Consider the following 12,703-nt stretch of genomic DNA (forward strand, 5'->3'; position numbering starts at 1 on the left):
TATGTCCCAAGCACCATTTTATTAATATTCACAACTACCTTATGTGGTAATCACTGTTGTTATCACCACTTAACATATCAGGAAACTGAGACCCAAAGAGGTTAAGTACCATGCTCAGGGTACCGGGTTAGTAAGCAGCTGAGCTGAGATGGAGTCCAACACTCCTGATCCAAGGTTGATGCTGCTAAGCGCTAGACCACGGTCGCTTTCCACAGGTTTATCATAGAATGCTTTGAAATTTGGTACAGCAAGTTGCCTCTCAGTGTTCTATTTCACAATTTTCTTATGCACTTACTCTTATAAATAAATTTTATAATTATCTTGTTAGGTTTCATGAAAAGTTCTTTTGGGATTTCAATGATAATTGCTTAAAAATTTTAGATTATTTTGAGAAAGAAATGTCATTGTTATGAGCTGAGTTTTGTCCCCTGAAAAATTCATGTGTTGAATCCCTAAACCCCCAGTGTCTCAGAATGTGACTATATTTGGAGACAGGGCCTTTAAAGAGGTAATTGAGTTAAAACGAGGTCATTAGGGTGGGCCCTAATCCAATATAACTGGTATCATTATAAGAAGAGAAAATTTGGACAAAGATAGGTACAGAGGGAAGACCAAGTGAAGATACAGGGAGATGATGGTCACCTACAAAACCAAGGAGATAACCTCAGAAGAAACTAACTTTGCTGACACCTTAATCTTGGACTTACAGCCTTCAGTACTGTGAGAAAATAAATTTGTGTTAAGCCACCCAATTTGTGGTACTTTGTTATAGCGATCCTAATATGTTAGTCCATTTTGTGTTGCTATAAAGGAAATACCTAAGACTGGGTAATTTATGAAGAAAAGAGGTTTATTTGGCTCACAGTTCTGCAGACTCTACAAGAAGCATCACACCAGCATCTGCCTCTGGTGAGGGCATTGGGGAGCTTTCGATCAAGGCAGAAGGTGAAGGGGGAGCAGGTATGTCACATGGCAAGAGAAGGAGCAAGAAGAGGGAACAGGAGGTGTCAGACTGTCTTAAACAACCAGCTCTTGCGTGAGCTAATAAAGCGAGAACTCACCCATTGCTGTGGAGAGGGCATCAAGCCATTCATGAGGGATCTGCCCCCATGACCCAAACGCCACCCACTAGGCTCCACATCCAACGCTAGGGATCAAATTTCAACAAGAGATTCGGAGGGACCAAACACCCAAACCACATCACCTAGTGAGCAAATACAGCCATCATTATATTTTAGTGTCATCCCATCTAGGAAAATGTTATGTCTTTTCATTTATTCAATCCTTTTATGGGTTTTTCAGTTAGGTTATAAGTGTTTTCAAGTATACATTAATATTTCTTGTTAAGCTTGTCCCTATATTGCATTGCTTTGTGTTGTTCTTATGATTTGATATGTTTTCCCTTATGTTTGTAATTAGTTATTGATTTTTATATATTTATATTTTATCTGACCACCTTACTGGACATTTTTATAAGTTTTAATAGTTTTTCAAGTGATTTTTTTGGAGTTTGTAGGCAGGCAAATATATACTATGCAAATAAGGGCAGTTTTGTTTTGCTTCTTTCTTGTCAATACATACATTTCACTTTTATTTTATTGCATTGGGTGGAATGTTCCAGAAAAAGCTTGAATAGCAATGGTGATAGTGAGCATCCTTGCCTACCTCCTGACTTTATTTGTGATCCTTAATCGTGACATTTATAACAAGTTTTGACATCATTTTCTAGTTACTAGATGTTCTCTAGGAGTCTTTACTTTTTTCTTATCAGCAAAAAGAATTATAGGAACTTCTTTACCAACAGATTTTAAAATAACCCTATAGGGTTTTCTCTTTTGCATGTTTTAAGAAAATGAATTACATCGATAGATTTCTAAATTTAAACCATCTTTAGCTTCCAAGAGTAATAAACCTGTTTGTTCATTGTATATTCTTCTTAGAACTCACTGCTGGGTTTGAATTACTAATATTTTATTCGTGTATCTTCCAGAAAGTATGTATATGGGAGTTAAAGTCTTCAAGTCATTGTATGACTGAAGATTATTTTTTCCTATAGATTTGAATGATAATTTAGCTAGGTATAGAATTCTAGCTTCAAAATAACTTTGAAGACATCGGACCATTATGTTCTGGTAGTCAGTGTTGTAGATAAGGAATCAGAGGCCAGTCTAATCCTCTCAGCTCAGAAACACTAAGAAAAAACTCATGATTTGATGTAATTAGAGTAGAAACTTTTAAGATTCTATATGAAATATTTTGTTGTGCTTTATTTTTATGTTTCATAGTTTTCACTGTAATATGTCCCTAATAGGTATGGTGAAGTGAGAAAATTAACACATATCATCTTTTTATTCTATAAGTATAATCTAATAAAAGATCACTAAAATCAGACAGAAGTTAAAAATAAGAAATTCTTACTACCGAATGAGAAGCAGATTAAGGAATATACTAGTTTGTCAATAGCAGAAGTAAGACCAGAATCCACGTCTCTTAATTATAAGATGTATGAGATTCTTGTTTGGAAAGGGTTTGCTGTAACAAGAAAAAAATTGTACCTTTTGCTCAAATGATAAAGGAGCCTTGACACTTGCTAAATCTCTAGGGACAAAGCCACTCTAAAATTCACAGTGGCATTTGCTTGTTCTATCTATTAATCTGTTACACTTGGAGCTTTCAACTATTGAAAATATTAAACTCCTTTTTAAATCATACTGTTTCAACAGTATGCATATGTAATATACATACTTATATATTACACAATGTATAATGAACATATATATTTTATATACATATAAAACTCTGGAATCTCTATTACTTCCTAAGGATAAAGTTCTGATTTACACTAAAAACTCAATTTTCTGTATTTATTTTCCATATTTATGCTACCAATCTGTTTGGGAGCTATCTGTTGGCAATGAATTTACTAAATTTGAGATTGAGAGTATGTCCAGTGAGGACTTTTATTTATCAATTAATTGGTTCTTGGATTTGTCAAATAAAGCATGAATCTGATGATCATTTACAAGTTGCTCCGCAGCTCTTCATGCAAAAGAAATGATATGATTTAAAGGAATGATGCCTGTTGGGTGAAATTGGCCATTTCAAAACCGTATCTCTTATCTGTCATCTTGTTTCAGTTGTTATTATATTCGAACACTTGTATATGCACTTGAGAGCATTGCACAGAATAATAGTTCCAAGTAAACAAATAGAGAACGTTCACCATTAGTTTCTTAAGAAAGTCAAAGTGACTGCTTTAAATGACAGAAATACATAATTATAGAGAAAAAAGTTTTCTTTTGCTATGTTAGTAAAATTAATAACAGAATGTACAGCATCAGATAAGAATATTAAAGACATAGAAAGGGCACATAAGTTTTATCACATATTAAACATATTTGTTGACTAATCCAGACCTATTCTTCAGTTGATTCACACTCACACTGAACAGGGTGATTTAGGAATAACACGAACCGTCATCTTTTTGGTTTTGTAAATCCAGTTTCCATTGGAAGAAGATATTTTTAGAATTCCTAAGTATATTACAGTGCTGCTATTACTGGGCCATCAGATGCAATTTGGCACAGCATGATGTTTCAACAGTTGCTCAAAGTTAACGGTGACTGTACAGCCCTTTGTGATTGGCTAAGGTTATTTTTAAACCGAATTCCAGATAACTCCGAGAAGTGCTGTTCTGTCTTCCACGCGGTAATCTCAGCGGCATTTGCCAGGGGGGACGCAGTGCATGCCATTATGCTGGATTCCCTGTTACCATTATGCGTGAATCCCTGTTACCATCAAACCACTGAAAATAGAACCTCAAAGCAAAGGGATGGTTGTGCTATTTTAATTAGAAAGATCACACCTCGTTCATTTAGGAACTGCATGGTATAATTTCTTTGCTTACATGTTTGTTGAGGAAAACATCTTGGCATCCATGAAGCTTTCATATAACCGAGCACCCCCATCTCCTATGTTAGGTTCTGTCCCCAAAGAAACCACCCTATGTGTCAGTTTCTGGGCAATACCTGGGAGAACTCTGTATTCGTTTAACTTGATGACAAAACAGCAACATGCTAAATAATGTGATTAAAGTTGTTAAAAGCCAAAATAAACACTTATAATTATCTCAAGAAAAACGGTGTCAGGCAAGTGCGGGCTCTATAAAGCGGGACTCCGCGTGCGCCGTGCAGGTCCTGCCGCACAATAGATCATAGTTAAAGGTCTGTTAACAGACCTCTGACGGCCGAGCTGGGTAGCTGTGGTTTCCTTCGAAACCCATTGGCATAATGTGAATTTATGTGTGAGGTGCAAATTGGAAGTTGCCTTCTATTGGTGCCCTTGGCAGAACAGAAATCATACTGTAGGGCTAGCAGCAGGAAGTACATGGCTTTGAAATTACCCAGCAGGGTGTCTACGCGCTGCCCTTGTTGCTTCTGGGACAGGGGCCTTATATTGTCTGGCCATGATTAAAATCAAAGTGTAGGCTTCTTTGCTGGGTGCCAGTAAACTAAGGTGAAAAGCAGGAACAATCTGGGCTTTTAATTATTTTAAAATGCAATGTAGGCAAGAAACAAAGATGAAAGCATTTTTGACTAATCTATCCCAATTATTCCACATAAACGGATTTGCCAAAAAAAGGCCCATAGAGAGAGAGAGCATTTGCCTTTACAAGAGACTTTGTAACGTATCTCACAGCTATAAAATAGATCTACGGCACGTACGCCATTCTCCTGAAACGCACCGAGAAAAGGGTACAAACGTTATGACACTTTTGGGTGAGTAGAGAAAACCAGATGTGCCTTTACCTCACTCCGCATGTATACGAAATCAGCCTTCAAAGCATGAGTAGAATTTCCTGGTTAATTACTTACTGTCTTAAAATAGTCCATCTAAGAGGGAGTATCTCTGTGCTATAATTAAAGCTTACCTAATTCCATAGTCAGGTTGGACAGATAATTCCCATTATTCCCGTAGTCCCCAGAGCTGGCAGAGCTGGACCTCTTCTCTCCAGCTTCCTTTTTGCCATGAACAGTATAATGAGCATAAGTCATAGGTTCAGAGTTTACCGTCTCTAATAATCTACTGGGAGTAAATCAATATTGAATAAAATATAGGGAATGCAAACTCACTATCATATTGTGCCAACTAGCTCTCAAATAAACGGTAGTCACAATCAGAAGTTATTATGTAGATTTTTTTGAAAATGTGCACTTAAACCCACCCATGCATAAATGGTGAGAGTTTACACATTAAGTTAACAAATATTTATTGAGTACCTGCTAAGTGGTAGCCACTGTGGTAGCACTGGGGGTCTAAAGGTGGACCAGACTTTCAAGGGAAGATGGATAAATATACAATTATTTATATCTGTCACTCTGGAAACTTACAAGTGCCAAGCTAAGGAAGAACAACGTGCCAAGGTGGTATACAGCAACTGTGGTCATTGCCTAACCTACAGATGGTTCTTGACCACAAATAGAGATGTGGATATTACATTTCTACCACCATTGGCACATATTTACTTTTTTAAAGACTTAAGAAGAGGAAAAATATACCACTTTGATTGCAAGGTTAGAAATGGTTTTAGGAAAGTTGGATATGCAGGTTCATTCCTTCCCTTTAAAAATTTATTTGTGATCAATTTATTACGATACCTCAAATCGCTCAACCATAACAAAGAGCAGGTGTGTAGAACCTCTACAAAACCTTGACAAATCCTATGGCTCCCCAAAAAGGCCTGTGTCTTATCTGATGGATGCTGCCTACGGTGAAGGCTCTTGAACTACCAAATGTGCTCAGGCAAGGGGGAAGTACAGATTTATACCTTCCACTTGAATGTCAGGATGAGAAAGAGAAATCATAGTAAAATCCAGTCATGTTTTAAAGGCTTTTATGAATATTTTTTTGGAACGTGGCAGTTATGTTTTGTTTAAGCATTTGTTAAGGCACGTATAAGCATAGAAGATTCAAGTTGTCTCTGGCTTTAAGAAATTAATATGGAATTTGGCAGTTTAAAATTTAAATCTGCATACAAAAATTAGCACCCACTGGTGGAAATATCTTTCTTTTCAGTATGAGAAGTTGTTTGAAGCTTTTTTTTCTCCCTCAAAGTCTCATCTTGTTAGGTTTTAATATTGTTCTCAAACCAACTTTAATCTAATAAGCATAGTAATTTTGTTCAGGAAAAATTTCCATGACCTTTGTAAAATCAAATGTACACATGCAGTATTCCATTCCAGCAGCACCACCTATTGTTGTCTTGTAGCTCTTCTACTAAACTTCACAAGTATCTAATTCACTTATTTCTCCTGTATCTCTGTAAGGTACCCAAAATACTTTACATTTTACAGGTTATAAAGGTTAAGCATTCAGACTCTGGGGGCCATTTCTAAAGTTATAAATTTGTTCTGCAGATAAAATAAATGTAGGACTGTAGACGTTCATTTTAACTGGTGAAAAGACACTGAACGGAGAGGAAATATGCTTACAAAATATTTATGGAAATTAAATTTATCTTGCAAATAAGGTCCAAGTTATACGTGCATGTTTTTAAAGTTGTTACTCATTAGGCACTATCATTCTGCAATTAATGTCAGAATTATAATTGGAATAGAATGAGACCCTAAATAACATTTGTTTGTGCCTACTGTTATTTTATAATAATGATAATCTCATGTATTTATTACATAGAATTGGCATTTTTTCCAACAGGGTTTAAAAACTCACTTATGATAAAACCAAATATCATTTGCATGTACAGGTAGAAAACAAAATTCAGGAAGCACTGAAATGGGGGCCACTATGGAACTTTTCAGCATTATTTCCGGAAGAGAGGTAGGACTGGGAATTTTACATAGGCTTTATTTGATATATACATATACTTATGTGAATGTGCATAATTAATTGTGTTTTCTATAAGCCATGTTTATTCAAACCACATAAACCATAAAAAGCATTTCAGCAAGAACATAATAGGCAACATATGGAATATTTTCACACACGCTATATTATTTAATCTTCCCTACAACTCTCTCAGGTACGTGAGTGAGTTTGAGTCCTTGGCTCTCTTCTGTGTCATTGTGAAAGCTCTTCCCGAGACTTCACTCACTCCAATGGATTCAATTAACCATCTCTACACCGTTAATTTCAAAATTTAAATCTATGTTCCTCACATCTTTCCCAATCTATAGGGGGAAAAAAGCGTATATTTGGAAGTTCCACGAGCATCTACAACTCAGCACAAACTTATCAACTTTCCTGACAAAACGACTCCTCTTCTCACATTAAGTTGTATGGACAGGTACATGTGGGTTTGGGGACTAAAACTTTTGATTTGGGATACTAAAAACCAAAAGGCAGAAAATTTTAATGGGGGATGTTCTGCAGGGTATATCGTTCGATTCTGCATAGAATGAAACCAGAGAGATCTCTGGGTGCTCCTTTGGAATGATATTCAGAATTCATCTTTAATCGAAAAAAAGTAAGGTGCATAACAGCATGTGTACGAAAAAGTCAAGGAGTGATAAGACTACATGCCATTTTCTTATATTTTCAAAAGAAGCAATTAAAAAAAATAAACCAAAGCCAAAAAAAATGGTTACCTATAGAGTGAGGTTATCTACAAGGCAGAGGTGATTCTGGAGTTATGTAAATGTCTTCCGTAACTGAAAATCAAAATGAAATCAAAAGAGTCTAAACTCTTGGAGAAGGGGTGCTGTACAGTGGTGACTCTTTTCAGGCGCAAGGACCCTAAGGCGCAATGAGGCTGGGTCTGGGAGCACTGCAGAAAGAGCAGAAGATGGAACCACATGCTGGGGTGAACGGGCGTAACTGAGGCAGCAAAGGGGAGGCAGTGTGCGCATGCGCCTGGGAACAAGCCCCTACTTCTTCCTTCCAGTCTCTCTAGCGGCCCCCCCTCCCCTTGCCAGATCCTAAACAAAGCTAACAGCGAGGCAGAAACCCAATCTGCAGGGTCCCAGACCCAGCATGACAAAGCGGAAGAGAGGATTTGGGAGCAGGGGGCAACAGCTTAGTAACTGCCACAGTTGGGAAAATTGGGGCGAAGAATTTACTTATCACTGGGAAAATTTAGAAGGAGACTTTAGGAACCAAATGACACTGTAGAACAAGGTTGTTTGAATACCAGTGTGAGCTGCCACATTAGGCAAAATGATTTCAGATGAGTTAATGCATGTGAAATGGCTTCAGAATTATAAAGTGTGTAAATATACAAAATTAGCATTGTTATTGTTGGTGCCATAATTTCACTCTTAACTATAATGGGGGTATTTAATAAAACAAAGTTTATGAAACTGAAGATAATCATGAGATAAATTATGAAAAGATGTTTACCAGTTTCAGACACATAGAAATAATTTGCTATTACTTTGTCTAATTGAGCCAATTTTATTTCAATTTGGAAGTTAGGTGAGTTGCAAGTTTTCAAAAGGGCACACACTTTTATTAGTTTTTCTGTAATAAATTACAGAGTTTTTTAGATTCTTGCAAAAATTTGAATTAAATCTTCCATAGTGATGAGTCTATTTGCTATATATGGATTTCATAAGGACACTGAATTACTGTACTTCATCATTACATGACTGATTATATTAATGTGTGTCTCTGTAGTGTAACAATTTTTGCATTTATTCATTCATTAAGGATAATTATGACTAATACAATTACAGTTTCATTTTAAACTCATTATTCATGGTCATCAATTTAGAGATAAGAATGGAATTATGTTGATAAGTTCATAAACTGATGGCTGGAGGCCAATCAGATTGCTTCATGCTCCTAAATTATTTTATAATGATGTTACTCATGGTTAACATGTTGATTCGAAACAAAGATTTTGGAATTCAAGTCATGTTAAAAGAGTTGTGAGTCATTTTTCATTTGAAATCTGTCATATAGATACAGAAAATGTACATGAGAACTATTTCGCAAGTTTAACAAGATTATAGATGTTGCAAAAGAGCAATCTGCAATAAAAACAAAATAATTCTGGTGTTTTATGAAAAAAATAGCATAATTAAATTTGGCAAAAAAAGTAAGTGATAATTGGTCAGCCAGAGTATTAGACTAGGATTTTTGAAAATAGCTTTTTTGGGGGGAACCAAAATAGTTGTAACCAGGTCAGATGACATACTTACAGGTTTCCAGGAGAAACAGAAACTCACCTCAAAAAGATGCAAGTGGTCGATAGAATTTAAAAAGAAAAGTAGTGAAACTATCCAAGAACAAGGTGGGGCTTGGTGTAGGAAAATAGCCTTTAATTCAGATAAAAGAGTCATATGCAAAGAGAATAGATATTTTTAATTGAAAACTGAAATCAATTGAAAATTGAAATAATTTTAATTGAAGATGTATCGTGTCTGTATCATTGTTTTCCTACCTGTAGAATGTAGTAATAAGCCATAATTTTTCCAACTTAGTGAATAGTTATTGAACATTTGTTTAACATGTAAAACTTTAATGTGCAAGGAATTGACAGGAGGTTGCAGTCCAGCAATGGGGAGAAGAGAAATGTGCACACGTTTTGAAAGCAAAGCGCAAAGTGTCAAGTTCCCCAAGAGCAGTGCAAACACCGTGTTCTGGAAGATGAGTGGAAGGAGGAGCATATCTAGTTGGAGAGATCAGTGAAAGCGTCATGCAGAGAACGCATGAGAATAAGAACTGTCACAGGCTGGGTAACAGCGATAAATAAAAATAGTCCAAGCGATATTTGTTTTGTGCTAGGCACTGTCTTCAGTATTTTGTATATATGATGTCATTTAATCCTCAAAACAACCACAGAAGGTAGTACTATCATCATCTTTCCACAAATGAGGCTCAGGTGGGTTAATCTGCCCTGGCTCTCACAGTAAGTGCTGAATCCAGAATTTGGAAGCAGATCTGCCCAACTCCAAAGCCTAAGCCTTAGTTATCATATTACCCTGCCTTAAAAGAGGAGTTGTTTATCAAGGTGAAAACTGAAAACTCTACATCTGTATTTTGTTTATTTCTGTTTAATTTTAATTTTAGAGATGTGGTCTAGCTGTGTTGCCTAAGCTTGCTTCAAACTCCTGGCCTCAAGCGATCCTCCTACCTCAGCCTTCTGAGTAGCTGGGACTACAGATGCACACCACCACACATCTATATTTTATAACATTTATATTTAACATGACACTTATATTTTAGCAAAATGATGTTTGAAAAGTTAACATTGCTAGGAAAATGGTAGAAATGTATAATCTCATATTCAGTTTAAAAAGCAAATACAAAATTGCACATGTGCTCTGTTATAGCAGTATCAGCATAGAGCACACTCTCAGTAAACATTTGTTGAATAAATGGATGAATACATAGTGTAGAAAATACGTATGAGTATGGGCAAAGATTGGGAGATTGACATGTTAAAATGATTAGTTGTAATAGGATTGTGGGACTTTGCAGCCTATTCCTTTTTCAATCATCTTCAATGTTGTAAATTGTTGGATTTTCCAGGTTTGAGTGGGAGCCCTCTATTTATGTCCTTTTCATTAACAAAAGACTAATGATTTCAACCTAAAAAGACAGATGAATCTGTGATATCAATAATTGATAGAGGATTTTTTTGCAGAATATCTACTAACATACCCAATCTTTCTGAATAGTTTTTAAAAAATATTTATCTTTAATTTTTTTCAGTTATGAAGAACATGAATCAGATAAAATGATGCATATATATCATAATTTAGGCATGCACAATTGAGACCAGATGAGACCAACGATAGTTTACATTCTGACTTATTTCTTTAATTTTCCCAAACTGAAGTCTTATTAATCATTCGCTAATTCCATGCAATGGTGCATTCTTCAAACAATATCTAATGATAAAAACAAGAGAAATGATAAATGAAAATGGTCAAAGTATTCAAAAGCATGCTGATGTAGTAAGATTTTAAAATACAACTTAACATGTTGAAGGATTTTGCCTTTATCCAGACCAAAATATATTTTATTGACTCAGAAGGACCTTTAAATACTCTATAACAAATTGCTTTGTACTTATTTGATTAGGAAACGCATTTATATACATACATACATGTACACATGCACACATATTGACCAATGAAGCTAATGAACTCCTAAGTCTGGAGCATCATTTTTCTTTTCACTAAAAAAAGGGCTCCTGGAGGCAACATAAACCATACTGAAATGTATTTGAGTTAACCTATTTACTGATTTTACCATGAGGTTGCAGGTTTGAATGGGACCCAGAACAAGAGAAGGCTCTGCCGCTGGGCTAGGCTGGGCACAAGCTACTCTGCCATTCGAGCTTTGTGACTGTGCAGGTCCAATGACACCCAAAGTGTCTGCAGCAAATAGAATGTTGGATGCAGCCCCTGACAACCTCTAATAGAAGACCTCTAGGGTTTTGGAAACAAATCCTTTACCCTCTTTGGGAAACAGCTCCTGTTTCTAACTTGGCATGAGGCCTTGGTACCCACTGAATATCTGGCTAAGGTGCACCAAGTGAGCATTTGACCTGAACTGTCCATTTGCTCCAAAACATCACAAAGTTGGGTTTGCTCAAAAGCGCCCCATCCAGGGACAATGGTACACAAGATACAGGGCTCAAGAAGTTACAGAAGGCACGGCCTGTTTTCGCAGGTGGCTCTGATTATTCTGACATCTACTTCTGAGGCTCTAATCTCTTACCCTCAATCCTCACTGGTCTCCTGGGCCGTTTCCTTTCATCAGCTGACTGAGAAGACAAAACGCAAGTGTGGTTTATAGGTGGTTTGTACGACAGGCTGCCACTAGCTAGAACTGGACTGTGGCAGCAATACAATGTCCCTCAGTGGCGGCCCAGGAGGACATTGGGGAATAAGAAAAATCTTTCCGATAGGAAAAATAGCAAGCCCTGCATCTGATTATTTACTCTGCTTGGAGGGAGAAAGGGCCAGAGGGACGAATCTGCAGGAATTAACAAATAGTGGCTAACAGCTGGTTCAGGAGGAATGTGGGAGGACTGACGGGCTGCCGATCAGGGAAAGGAGTCAGAAACAGTGAAGTATGTGAAGATGCTCCGTTACGGAGGAGGATCTCAATCATGGGGGGACAGGATGACCCAAATCCAATGTCAGTCGGCCTCTTTCCTAACAACTCCAGAGCGGGCTCTTGGGCTCAAAAACAGAATGGTGGCAATGGAAGCTCCATGGTGTCAATAACGTGGGCTTCCCTCATGAAGGGTGATCTGGTTTCTGCCAATTTGAGATCTTTGATCTGGTCATCCTATTGAAATCACCCTAGGATAGAAACAGCTATTGATGGAAGTCTGGAAAGACACTGAGGCCTGCACTAACCCCCAGTGCAGTCCCTTTCCCCAGGGGACAGCCGGCTCCCATGGGAAGCTGAGACTGTGGAGCCCCTCCCTCGTGGAAGTGCAGTGACTTGTCATCACTATAGTAGCCTCTTACTCTGTCTGTGGATGTGCCTTCCTTGGCCACAGGTCTTCTGTCAGTGCCACCATCCCTAAACTTTCTATCCTAATCACCATCAAGTATCCAATAGAGCATTCTTTATGATTAAGGAACTCCTTTTGTGGCGGATGATGTGTAGCAATGGGCTAATGCCTATACTATTAACATTCACTGGTTTTACCTTGTACACCCTCCCCTTGGCCTACTGAGCTCCCCAAAAATAAGCAGAGTTGGGGTTTCTAGGGGTCCTT

Source organism: Eulemur rufifrons, chromosome 18, assembly GCF_041146395.1.
Source record: "Eulemur rufifrons isolate Redbay chromosome 18, OSU_ERuf_1, whole genome shotgun sequence".
Taxonomy (NCBI): domain Eukaryota; kingdom Metazoa; phylum Chordata; class Mammalia; order Primates; family Lemuridae; genus Eulemur; species Eulemur rufifrons.